This window comes from Bidens hawaiensis, unplaced genomic scaffold (assembly GCF_021521415.1).
Source record: "Bidens hawaiensis isolate Kalapana, Puna unplaced genomic scaffold, B.hawaiensis_p1.1 tig00036308_1, whole genome shotgun sequence".
NCBI lineage: Eukaryota > Viridiplantae > Streptophyta > Magnoliopsida > Asterales > Asteraceae > Bidens > Bidens hawaiensis.
In genome coordinates, this window is record NW_027496325.1 from 12822 (window position 1) to 24410 (window position 11589).

Consider the following 11589-nt stretch of genomic DNA (forward strand, 5'->3'; position numbering starts at 1 on the left):
GTTTCGACTTGTAACATCCTTATTAAATTGGATACAACCTGTTAGAAATGATAATCATCAATAGATTTTCTTGGAATATACATTGTGATATCTTATGCCTATCTGGCACTAAGTGAGTGACAAATAACATTTAATTTTACTAGTGGGTCGCACCAAGTTGACCCGCATCCCATTTTCCCCGTCTTTCAGATATAAAAAATTTACACATCCAAAATGATTAGTATTTTGTTTATTTACATGTTCATAACAACTAAGATGCATCATAAGCATCAATTTTTTTAGCTATGCATTAATGCTCAAATTGGTAACGGGTTAAATTGTTGTAGTCAAAAAAGGCAAATACAAACAAATCAAAACCTGATCTCAAAGTTCTCATATTTCAATGGTAACTGAGATTTATCACAGTAAAAATAATCCAAACTCAATCCCGGGAAGGAGGATACCACAATAAACAACATTACTTGATTTGTGAAGAATGAAGATAACATAAGCTAACCTTTAGAATCTTGTAGCTAATTCCTTTATTTTATAACTAAATTTGTTGAGGTGTTGGTATAGGCTTACAACATTCCTTTATTTCCCCTAACTATGACCTGCTTTTTTTTTTCCCAAAATCCATCACCTATTTCACCTACCTCAAGTCTTTGAATCACTATGTAATATGTATTTATTTTTTTTTTTATTTTTGCTACAACTGTATCTTCTATTTTCTGCAACCGAGTTGAATTGTTAATACTAAATCAGACGCATAACTATCTTGCTAAGGTAGTTCCAGCTAAAGCGGCATTTGCAACAACAATATTTAGATGAGTCGAATAAGTTTCTTGAATATTCAAAGAAAGAGTTAAAGCTCAATAGTATTAAAACATTTAATTCGCTCCAAAAATGGGTTTGAGCTTCAGTTTACATATGGACATAAACCCTAAAACTGCAGTGAAGAAATGATAAGCTTACCTTGTATAAGAAAACCTCAAATTGACGATTGCTTAGGAAACATCCATCACATCGAAACCCTAAGGAATTCCCCTTATCACTTGATTTGGAGAGAGAAATCGAAGGCTCTCGTGGGTCTACGAACGGCCACCGCTCTGCCTGATTTCGTTTTTCTCTCAACTCCACTCTCTCATTTTGAAGCAGCAGAAGAAAGATAATCGAAGCCAGAGGCTCTTGAAGGCAGGTGATAAATTTTAGAGGAGGATGGATAGTCAGTCAGTTACGAGGTGGAACTTTGAAGGACACGCATAACACTACGTGGCAACAAAAGCACGCATTAACTACTTAATATAGGCTTAAAATGTAGTAGCAGTAGCACAGTAAGAAAATGTGAGTACCAAAATCTTCACATTTAATATATATATAATTAGATAAGAACAATCCTAATATCTTAATGACATTAATAAAATATAAATGTAAATGCGAATAATGTAATAAAAACTTTCATTCACACGAAGTCAGTCTACAGGGAAGCGCAAGTAGCCCTCCAGACTATCTGTGACATTTGTCAATATCGGGTCACTTTTATATTTGTTTTATTATGTAAACCGACTCGTTTTGTAAACCAAAACCTTCGATATAATCAAAATGATGGATTTTATGTTATATTATTGTTTTATACTTATCGGGTCTCAAAAAAACCCTTTTCGATCCCTAAAATGGCCTTAAAACAACTTCAGGGGCCAAAACTGCCAATTTTGAAAGTTCATAATTTCCACCAGGTGACCTTAGCGCCGCGCTAAAGTCAATGGCAGAGACCTTAGCGCCACGCTAAAGGGAGTCTGCACCAGAACTCTTTTTTTGTTGTTTTTATGCAAACATGTGACTTAAACCAACCCATTTTCATGTAAGAATTTTTATACTTGACCCTTTCAACTTACCCTATATATACATGACCATTTCCCCTCATTTTACCCTGCTACAGCTCCAAAATCTCTCTCAAATACAAAGATCTTAAGGTTATGTCACACCCCTATCTTAGGGCTAGGCGTGTGACCAGCAGTTGGTACCGGTTTTGTAAATATATCAGAGTTTGTTTTCAGCGGAAGACTTTTAAAACTATTTATATATTTTGGAAACCATTTTTAATATAATTTCTTTTGTTTTGAAAAAAAACTTCTCGAGGAAGTCTTTTAATTTATAATAAATATCAATATATTTTTTATACGAAAATTTAATTGTAAACCTTTATTTATAAATAAGATTATTTAGCTTATTTAGAAAGCGTATTGGATAAATACCCGAGTGTTAAATTTATAAACCTTGTTTGATTTTACAAATCATACTGTTTACATTCTTTTAATAATTAAAAACAATGATCCATCTCTACTTTGCGAACATCAACTTCATGAATGGCTCCAATCCTTGATACTTTAATTTCCTGAAATGTTAGAAAATATGTCAGCGATATGCTGGTGAACACGCTGACACTAAAATATTTTCTTTTAATTTGTTACCCCTCGAAGGTTACGCAAGCCTCGGCCCATCTTGGCTTAGGAATAACAAAGTTATAATACTATTTACAAACTCAAGTCTCTACGTAAGTACCCCAGCAAACACCGCAACGTTCAACTTAGTTAAGTACCGTTCGTATACACATGGTCGTGCTCCCCGCAGGAAAGCGTAATACGACCAAGTATGGTGCGATGCGCACACCGCGTACTACCACATATGTAAGGATCCAGACAAACGTACACGACAGCCTGAGGGATAGGCTTTTACTTTTTTTTATAAATGTTTTAGAGACACGTAGTCCCATGTAAACCTTTTTCATATAATACGTTTGACTCATTTTAAAACAAGTTGTAAAATTTGGGGCGTATTCACCTTTTCGATTTGGATCGGCTTCAATCACCGTCCGAGGGTCTTTCCCGTTGCTATCTCGCACCTATAGTACGAGTATAACCATTTGTTCGTCGGATATACAATCCGGCTTAAGACCTTTAGTATTATTTTATAAACTTTACCTCGATGAACCTTTAGTTCAAAATCTCTTTTACTTTAAAACCCCAGACAAAGCAAAACCTAGAAACCTCAAGAGTAAGTAATCAACGAAAATCAAACCTTTGAAGAAGAATGTTATAGCAAATCGATTTGTTAACGTCGAAGGAGACAATGATATCCTTAGACTCGGAAACCGAAAATGGATACCGATAGTTATGAAGCTACGCGAAACAATAATGAGCAAAGCCCATAAGTATAGGATACACTCTAAAAGTGATAAAACATACCACAAACCTTAGATCGAATTAGTGATAGAAGAATATGAACAAAGCTATCACTTCGTACGTAATGAAATATCTAATCCATTTACAAGTTGAAACCGAGCACAAGAAACCTATGAACTACTTTAAACAACCCGAATTTCCCATGTTTAAATGGGTAATGATAACCATGAGCTGTATTTCCAAGACTACACGCCAACACGATGCAAGATGGGTTATTGTTGATAGACTAACAAAGTTTACTCATCTTTCTCCCAAATGACGATTCGTACTCGATGGATAGATTAGCATGAAGTTATGTGAACAAAATCGTGTCCCTACATGGTGTGCCACTATTCATAATATCCAATCAAGACAGTAAAATTACGTTCCATTTATGAGATATTTTCCAACAAACGTTAAGAACTCGAATGAACTTTAGCATTGTCTAACATCCCCAAATAAATGGGCAAAGTGAAAAAGAACAATCCAAACGTTTGAGGTTATTCTCCGCGAAAGTAGGATAGACTTAAGTGCAAATGGGATAATTATTTTCCCTAATAGAATTCTCATTACCACAAAAACATGTGAGCCGCGTCTTATGAAGCATTATATGACCAAACATCCGTGTGTTGGTCTAGAAACAAAGGATAACTAAATAACTGGACTGGAAGTAGTCCACGAAATGTAAAATAAAGTATTGCTAACCGTGAACGTATCAAGGTGGCGTGAGATCTCCAAAAAGAGGAACAACCAAATATTTTGGACTTGAACTAATCCACAAAACAAGGAATAAAGTATTACAAACCTGGGAACGACTCAGGGTGGCGTGAGATCGCCAAAAGAGTTATACGTCCATCATAAGCCATTAGAATATAATATATATGATAGGGTATTAAATAAAATTTCGCCTTAGAAAGATGTCATTCGCCTCGATAAGAATAGAAAACTTAGTCCACGTTTGTAAGATCATATGAAATACTCAAGTGAATCAGGACTGTTGTATACCGTCTGTGATTACCCGAAGAAAATGAAAGGGATATACAATGTAATCCACATATCTAATCTATGAAAATGTCTAGCCAATAAACCTTTGTTTATGCATTTAAAAGATGTTGAAATAAATGGAAATTTAAAAATTTATAACCCACACAAGTCAAAGAGTCCGAAAACAAAGAAACTAAAGAGACGAACATTGAATATAGTCATAATAAAAGAGGGACTCACGAAGAAACCCTGACTATACTTGGAAACGTGAATCCGGAATAAAGAAAAAGTACCCTCACTTATCTTAAGAAGCGAATCTTGCGAAAGAGATTCATTTCAAGGTGGGGAGAATGTAACATAACGAAAATAACGGGTCAAAAATATTAAGGTTCAAAAGTTAAAGGACCAAAGATGACAAGTTTTAAACTTAAAAATTAAAAATGAAAAATCTGTCAACAGGCCTGATCGTGATACGCGACGGCCTTAGACCAAGCGTCATCGCGTATCGCGATGACGAGGTCTGACAGGGTGACACGTATCCTGCCACGTGTCACCGCGTGGCATAAAGCCATGACAATGTGACACGTGTCCTGCCACGTGTCACAACATGGCATAAAGCTCGCCACGTGCCACCACGCGTCCGCCACGTGGAAAACCTACCTGTGACTCATGATAGCTACGTCGCGATACGCGACGGCTATGTATGAGCCCATCGCGTATCTCGACGGGTCTCTAGAAAAGTCTATAAACAACAACTTTTGGCCATTCATTTTTCACACTCATTTCACTCTCTCTCTAAAATACTTTCTCTCTCTAAAAAATAATCTTTCACTATCTCGTAAAACTTGCCACCGACAACCTCGTTTTCCGTGACCATAAAACCCCAACCTTTTACCTCGTAATCCGTGTCATTAAACCGACGATACCCTGAAATAGCGACGTTCCACCTCAAAGTACGTGCCGACCCGCCTCAAAGTGCGTGCCGACCCAAGACGACTCGACGACCCGACTCGAAGTGCGTGCCGACGAGACTTGAAGACCAGCGTGCCTCGATTTGCTTGCCAAGGAAGTGTTGATCAAAATTCTCGATATACGTGCCAACGTCGAAGTACTGCCCATGAGTTTAGAAACTAATAAGCCGAACAAGGTAGGCATAATGCCCGAATAAAATATTATAAAGGCTTAAACCTTAAGTCGAGGTTATACTCGATACCTCAACAAAATAAAAGAAAATATAACAAAGAAATAATAAAAGAAGAAATTATGAATATTTATAAATATGTATATATTTGTGTAAGTATATATATATATATATATATATATATATATATATATATATATATATATATTCTTTGTTATGAAAATATTATTTAAGTAATAATAACTATTCTTAAATAATAAAGAAAAGAAAAGAATACGTTTCTTAGAGAAGAAGAAACGTAGGGTTTTATAAATAAACTAAAGGTTTATAATATTACTTTTTAACTTAAGGTTTTAAAGTAAAAGAGATTTTGAACTAAAGTTTCATCGAGGTAAAGTTTATAAAATAAGACTAAAGGTCTTAAGCCGGATTGTATATCCGACTAACAAATTGTAATACTCGTACTATAGGTGCGATACAGCAACGGGAAAGACCCTCGGACGGTGATTGAAGCCGATCAAAATCGAAAAGGTGAATACGCCCCAAATTTTACAACTTGTTTTAAAATGAGTCAAATGTGTTATATGAAAAAGGTTTACATGTCATTCTTCTATTTATGGGTGATAAAAATCTTTAGACTTCAAGGTTTTCTCTTTAGAATTCTTTGAATCTACTATCCTGAGTAGATATTCTAATGCTATACCATCTTGTTTTACATTCACTCTTTATGTAATTATGTAATCCTCTTTGTACATACATTTTCTGTAATTTGATAATGATACTGATTAGATAGTCTTCTTTTATAGTTATCTTGTTTGACTTTTTGCTAATGCTTCCTAGTGTAGTATATCTCTTTGGTTCGTTATATATCCTTGGATGATATAGTAAGTTTATATTTTAGACTGTCTTAAGTAATTGTAAATCACTAAACACAGTGGCCAATTGTGTTTAATTATTTACCTTACCTTCAGTATTCTAAATATTAACTAGATATTTCTCGGGTTCAATTTATCGAATCTCTTTTGCCGAAATCTTCATCTATCCTTCATGCTTTTAAAAATTTATTTCCATCCATCATCCTTTCGATTCTTTCTTAGTTTCTATCTTCTTTATGGATTGATTTTGTTATGTCAAATTAATCACTTCTTTTCTTTATATTCATTTTTCTATTTATGATTGATGTTATTTAAAAATTTTCTAAACTTGAATAAATAATAGCATTTTTGTGTAAAGACACGATCTATATGCTAATATTTTCTTTATATATTAGGGACTTAAATACCCATTCATTATTACAAAATCTCGTTTAAAGAACGAGTTTGTAAATGGGTTACAAGGGTTAACTAGACTAATAGTTATTTACAAAAGTTAACATTCCTTTGACCTACTCTTGTCTTTTCTTGATTTCCTCATGCATTTGTCGTGAGTGTTTCAACGTTCTTCTCTTTATCTTTGCTCTTACTTGCTTTATTTTTCGTACATTCGTTCTTGTAATGTTCTTTTTCTCCACATGTGAAACACGTAGCCGCTTTCCTTCTACAGTCATTCTCTAAATGCCCTTTTCTCTTACAGAAGGTACACATGACTATGTTGATTAGCTTCTTACATTTTCCTAGATGCCTTTTTCCACAGTTCCACATATGGGTCTTGTGAATTTAGGCGATTCTTTTTCTTCCTTGCTTTTCTTCACTTCTCTTGTTTTATTAATCTCTTTTTCCTCCGGTTTTATTACACATTTGGCTACCATCATAGCTTCGGAGGTTGTTTGTGGTACCTGAGTTCTTACTACCCTTCTCGTTTATTTTGGTAGCCCAGACCTATATTTAATCATTTTGTCAAACTCAAAATCATCTAATCAAGGAGTTACATGACAATATTCTAAGAATTTAACATTGTATTCCTTGAGATTGATATCAACAACCTTCTGGTCCCATGGCAGGATTTGATCTTGTTTTATTTTGTTGATTGGGCAAAAATTTATGTAGAATCAGATCTTTAAATTCTTCCTAACTTAAATTGTACATTACTTCATTTCCTCTAACTTGAATTAACATACTCCACCATTCTAAAGCTTTATCTATTAACATTTGTGAAGAACACCAAATGGCCTGTCCGTTTGTGCAAGCAATATTGCTCAAGACTGACTCTTGTTCCTTAAGCCATTATAAGGTAGATATGGTATCTTCATTTCCACTGAACTTCTTAGGCTCATAGGCTTTATAACTCTTAAAAACATTTTCCGATTGAAGTTTAGGTTTCTTGTTATTCTTATTCCTTAATTCGTTCTCATGACTAAATTGGTTGCAACTTTCTTTTGAAGAATTAGGCTCGCTTTGAGTCCCTTTTCTTGATTCTAATTGTCTAGATTCATTAAGCATCTTCATTACCGGAACCATAGCTTCATTAATCATCTCCCTAACTTTGTCTATCAATTGGTCATTCATTTCTTTGTTTCTCTCACTATTAATTTATTTGGAAGAGTTTCCTTATATATTCCCTTTTTTTGACATACTACAATAATCCATAGATAGGTTTAATACTTAAGGGAATCAAAATCTATCTTGTATTTGTATAAGATTTTCTATTACGAATTGGTTTTAGAATATCTATTGTTACCAATTGGATAAATCAATTCTTTTCCTTCTTTATAATTCATTTTACTTATGAATGTGGGTTTTTATTTTCAACGTTCCTCTTACTTCTTTATATTTTCTTCTTTCTACAATAAGTCATAGATATGTTTAATTAATTATGAAAATCAAAACATATCTTGTACTACGCAAGATTTTCTACTATGAAAGGGTTTATTGCTACCAATTTAACGAATGTATCGTCTTATTTCATATATCTTTTATAATCCATGTTCACTTATTCAACATAAAGTTATATCTTGTTTACTATCTGGTTTATTTTACTTGATCATGTTTCAAGCATTTTTCTCTTGTTTTTGTTTGCTGTAATCCCTGCTAATATTCATATAGTAAATTTTGGGATAAAGCTAAATTCATATTTTCTTCTTCTTCCTTTTCTGTCGGAAGTTGCCTTGTTCTTTTAGTCAGACCATAGTTGACTATTTCCACATTATAGATTAGATGTAAAAATGTCCATTTCCTATCCGTACTTGTTATATCTTATCCCAAACTCTTTATATATATATATATATATATATATATATATATATATATATATATATATTGTAAAAAATGAGATGTATCTAAAAAGTGTAGGAAGAGATTATGACCCTTAGATCAAGTCTTTTAATGGTTAAGATTAATTATGAGTTATAAATGTTGTGTGTGTTTTATTCTTTAGTTATATTTTGTTCCCCAAAAGGGCATTATGGTCTCTTCCAAATTAGACAAACAGATTAAATAGGAATTTCTTATGCACATATGTGAGAGAAAACACTTCCATATCATAACACAAAACACTTCCAAAAATCACCACCACCGTGAACCACCTTAACAACCACCATTCTTTCTTCCTCCGGTCATCGCCTGCTTCTCTGGTAATATTTACTGATTTCTCGGCCTTGTGGGTATTTAAAAAAAAACACTCTGCTCGTAAACTCACAGATCTGAAAACTTGTTCAACACTTGCTACCACAAACCTGTATGAAGGATATTACATATCTTGATGATATTCAACCATGTGGGGATGTTATTGTTGAGCAAAGTGAGTTATTGGCTTCGGATTATTAAAAAATGGGTTGCAATTTGATAACCCTAAAATCAATTTAGGGCAACCGTACTCAAGCAAATTGAACGAGTGGCGGTGTTTGTCGGCAACTGTGGTGGCGGGTTTGGAGGTGTTGACTGAAAAACGGAATAGGGGAGTGTGGGCAAGAGATCGATGGTGGATTATAAATTTTTTTAAATTCAATCAAGATCATTGTGTTATATTTAATTTTAATGTAGTGTGTTATTGGTATTTATTATGTAAGTGTTAACATAAACACAATGAAGAGGTATGTACCCGCCTCAACATCAAGCGGGGCGGGTCAACCCACAAGATATATACAAGACATTAGAAATCAAAGATATTATCAAGGCACAAAGCCAAAACTTATGCGCACAGCGCATATCGCATATGCTCAAGCATCACATGCTTGCACATCACATATGCTCACGCATCACATATGCTCATGCATCACATATGCTCGCGCGTATCACATGCTCACGCATTATATATGCTTATGCATATCACATCGTGCGTGGCGCATCCGCGCGCGGCGCATATCACATGCTCGCGCATCATACATGCCCACAAATATCACAGTTGCGCATGGCGCAGCTGCGCGTAGGGCATCCGCGCGTGACGCGTATTACATGCTTGTGCGTATCACATCTGCGCATGAAATATCTGCGCGTGAGAATAAAGAGAAGACCTCGCGTATCCTCAGGATGGGCGCATATCGCACATGCACATAATCAACCTCGTCCTTATCCAAATCAGGATTAGGGCAACCTTGATTGTGCACGTCAGACAACCTTCCAGAAGGCATCTTTTTAAGGAATAAGGATATGCTGATGTTGACAGCTGCTAAATGAAAGGTGGACAGCTCAGCATGACTCATGGGTTACCACGTGATTATAACCAATGAAAAAGCACCAGGTGTCTCCAAGGACACGTGGCGCAAATCGATTGGAGGAGGCCAACAAAACCCTAATTTGGTCTCAGCTCAATCAGTGGAAACCCTAGCACTATAAATACATCATAACGTACACAGTTACAGACACATTGATTCACATTGAAGCATATTCAATCACACAATCATACAGAGTAACAGACATTATTCAGCATTTTAGGCAATACTCTCCAAATTCCCTTACTCTCACATTATCATCTTCTCCTACATATACTTATTCTCACGCCGGAGGGTTACCCCAAAGAGGACCCCTCTGTCCCTTTCTGAGGGGTAAGTAACGGCGCTGTTCATTTTGTAGGTGGAAGAACACAGATCCAGAAGAACCATCGGTGAAATAGTACAATCAAAACCCGAGGAAAGTAGATCTGCTACCAGTGAATAGATCCACGTTTCTTCATTGGCGCCATCCACTGTTACATCGGCAATCAGATCTCATCAGATCTACAAAAAAAAAATCAATCACCATGGTTTCTGGCGTTCGTAACGTTGATCAAGCTCTAAAGGATATTGAACGTGAGGGTGTTAACGACGGACAGCAGGTTCTGAGGGTTCCGCGTGATTCTACGCGTACCACCAGTAACCGTCCCTTCGTCACAACCCCTCACGGCCAGACTGAAACTCCTCCAGACGATCTCACGTTACAAAATCTGGCCGGCGCGAAACAGAAAGGACCAATGGGTCCAGAAGAAGAAACAAATGATCCGAATGAATGGCTCATAAACGAGCAGCGGCGTCTGATGGAAAAGTACAATGAAATGGTCAAACAGAAGAAGCTAGCCGACCAAACACAAAGGCAAGCGTTTGATAAGCAGACTACAAAAAGGCCGCGCGCGCCGGAAGAAGGACATTCTGTTCACACTGCACACACTGAGTTCAGTGATGAAGAAGTGCATAGCATGAGGAAGACGCGGGATACTCATGCAGGAGGCTCACAGCTCCACGCGCCTGTGAACATGGCGCCTGGAGCCAGAGCCGATCTGGATCTGCACATGCCGTACAGCCCACCAGTCAGAGGGCAAGTGGACGTAACCACACCCTACAGACCAGCCATCTTGGTGAAACACTCAAAGTTCACTGCGCGCATCGCGCAGGCTCCCATCCAGCACAAGACCAAGATGCCAAGTGGTTTGGGTAAATATGACGGCACGACAGATCCAGACGATTTCTTGCAAGGTTTTTACAACACGGGAAACCTAGAGAGCTGGACGATGCCAACATGGTGTCATATGTTTGCTCGCTGCCTAACGGGCGCGGCGCGGGTATGGTTCGAGAGCTTGCCGACTGGGCAAATTGATGGGTTCGAGGAACTATTAGAAAAGTTCCAAGCCCACTTCGTACAGCAGCGCAGGCACACGCGCGATCCTGATGACATCATGCACTGCGTACGCAGGAATGATGAAACGATTGAAGATTACATCACTCGGTTCAATCAGGAGTCTCTGGCAATCGGAGGTATAACCGAGCAACTCCTGCGCGTGGCCTTTATACAAGGCGCGCGCAGTGATCAACTACGACGAGCTCTCGTAAGCAAAGATGGCATGCCCACCACGTGGGCCAAGTTAATGGAAGCATCGCGAGTTTTCGCGAGAAATGAAAAACAGATTGCCCAAGATAGG